The 2,813-nt window shown below is 42.1% G+C and overlaps 1 pseudogene; it reads right to left on the bottom strand.

Annotated features, from left to right (window-relative positions):
- Positions 1–176: 176 nt before the first annotated feature.
- LOC102853837 lies at positions 177–2,288 on the bottom strand (annotated as a pseudogene).
- Between the last annotated feature and the right edge of the window lie 525 nt (positions 2,289–2,813).

The raw sequence follows: 2,813 nt of genomic DNA, 5'->3' as shown, positions 1-2,813 counted from the left end.
TTTTAGAAAAGGAAGAATGAATAGTAAACAGAAGTATAAGAAATAATTTAAGTTTTAATTCCTCCCCTTCCATGATATTACGTTACCATCATTTCAGGGCACATGTCTGGCTTTTAGAGTAGGTTTTGTGCCACTGATAGAAAACTAAGGTTTCCAGTGTCTCTATCTGCTCTGCTCTACTGGGTTTTAACAAAACTTTTGAAGTCTTCCAGTAATTAATGTATTCTTGGTGCTCCAGGGTCATGCAGAGCTCCACCAGTTCATTTGTAGACGTCTTGTCCACTCCTTGGTCTGCAAGGAAATCCGCTGAGTGGTCACACAAAGACCAGTCCATGGAATCTGTGTTGAATGTGTAGTCTGTGTCATTCCAGTCAGACTCATTAGTGGACTGAAAACTCACTTCCTTAATATACAAAGTGTCACTTTCCTCCTCTTCTTGCCCAACCTTATCCTCTGGATAATGGCAGTCAAGCACAAGGGTCTTCTTGCCATCACTCTTTATAATTGCAACCACAAAATTAGGTGTTGAGGTTGGTTCGGGCTCTTTTTCTTCAACTTTCTGCTCCTGTGGGGACGTCTCTCCATCAAATGTTGGAGGGATACTATTGTTAATGTTGAAAGTGACAGTGATCTTTTCTCCAGCAACTTGCGGAACTAATTTAGCTTCCTTTCACCTCTCCTCCCAACCTCCAGCTATCGTGGGGAGGGACTTAAGTTTCTGGGTCTTCTTCTCTTCTTTAATTTCATTGCTCAGGAATTCAACAAAAGCTTTGTCTCGCTCGGTGTTCAGGGCCCTGCAGCCGCAGGGGCTCCCACGCAAGCAGAGCAGCCCTAAGGGCTGGGCGTCCAGCTGAGGTGCATGGCTACCACGTGGGCAGCGCTACGCATCAAGGAGGCAGCATCGGGGCGCGCATGTGCAGATGTGAAGTGACACATACTATTCTTAATTTAATGTAATGTTCCCTTGAGCCAGCAGCCAGGAAATCAAAAGACTAAGTCAATGGGAAAATCTGCTGTCAGGGACCTCTCCAGAGTACTGAAGAGCAATGATATCTAAGATGTGCCTGATCCGATCCAAGCCGTGGTCTTCGCAATTACTTGCTATGCATCAGAAAGCTGGACAATGGGTAGGTAGACAGAAGGATAATTGATTCTTTTGAATTGTGATGCTGGAGAAAAGTGTTGAACACACCAATTCTCTGCTAGGAGAACAAAGAGGTTTGTCCTGGAGAGGGTGAAACCAGGCTGTTTCTTGGAGGCAAGGATTCTGAGGCTTTGTTTGACATCCTTTGGGCATGTTGCAAGGAGTAACCAGACCTTAGAGAGGAACATGCTGCTTGGGAGAGTGGAGAGAGAGTGCAAGAGAGGAAGACCCTAAATGAGATGGATTGACTCAGTGACTGAGGTAATGGGGGATGGGTGTGTCGGAGAAGATGAGTCTGGCACCAGACAGAGTAGGTTCCAGAGCTATTATAGGTGGGGTCACTATAAGTAGCAAGCAACTTAAAGGCACATAACAACAACAACAGTGTTCCATTGATCTGTTAGAACATAACCTCTTGATCTAGGTATAGGTTTTGCATAAGTACAATTAAGTGTTCTGGTATTACTATTTTTCTCAATGTTAACCATATTTTATTATGGTCAAACGTCTTTCCATAGTCAATAAAGCACAAATAGACATTCTTATACTATTCTTTGCTTTCAGTTAGGATCCATTTGACTTGCCACTGATAACCCGTGCTTTGGCCTCCTCTAAACCCAGCCTAAACTTCTAGAAGTTCTCTGTCAATAGACTGTTCTAGCCATTTTTGGATGCTCTTCAGAAATATTTTACTTATATGCAATAATGATTTTGTTTGATGATTTTTACATTCTGTCGGATCACTTTTTAAAAAAAAAAGGTAAAAGGAAAAATAGATTTATTAGAAAGTTATGTCCCAAAGATGGAATGGACCTTCCACCTTGAAAAGGAGATGTGGAGGAAGCCTGGATCACTGTTCTTGGAAATGGAAACAAATACAGATCTCTTCTAGTCAGTTGCCCACTGTCACAGACTAGTGAAACATGTCAATTGGTATCACATCAATTCCTGGGGCTTATTTTTGCCAGTGTCTTCAGTGCAGCTTGAACTTCTTCATCACCATTGGTTCTTGATCATATAGTACTTCCTGAAATATTTCAGTGTCAATCAGTTCTTTTGGGTAAAACAGACACAGCTATAGAAGAAGGAATCAAACCCTGAAGAAGAAGCAGCCCATAAATTATTAATCCCTACCTGAGAGCATTATGTCTTGGAGAAGGTGCAGCCAGAGTGCTCCTTTGAGACAAGGATGACAAAGCTTCATCTCATAATTTTGGACATGTTGCTAGAAGAAGCTATTCATTGGAAAGGAACATCATAGCAGTGAGAGAGGTGAACAAGACAGATTGACACAGTGACTGTAGCTGTGGATTCGAGTGTGTAAGAGATGATGAGAATAGTGCGGAATAGGACAGGTTTCATATCTGTTGCCCATGGGGTCGCTATGAGTCGTACTGAACTCAGTGGTACATAGCAGTAACAACAAACCTGAACCAACGTCTTTTTTCTCTGTTTCTTTGATGGCATATTATGTTTAAAAAACTTTTCTTTCCTTACTTATCTGATGTTCATGTGTCTGTGACAAACCTCTGAAGAAAGCTTGCTAGTCCTCTTTGAAGCATGTGATCCTAAGAAATTAATTTAACTGAAATGGCTCTAACAAGATGACCAGCACTAACTGTGGATGCAGCAATAAACCCAGTGTGGGTGCCCTTTGGCAAGAAACCCC

This window comes from Elephantulus edwardii, unplaced genomic scaffold (assembly GCF_000299155.1).
Source record: "Elephantulus edwardii isolate Elephantulus edwardi_28Jun2011 unplaced genomic scaffold, EleEdw1.0 scaffold00266, whole genome shotgun sequence".
NCBI classification, from domain to species: Eukaryota; Metazoa; Chordata; class Mammalia; order Macroscelidea; family Macroscelididae; genus Elephantulus; species Elephantulus edwardii.
This window is presented reverse-complemented; position numbering and strand designations above follow the sequence as displayed.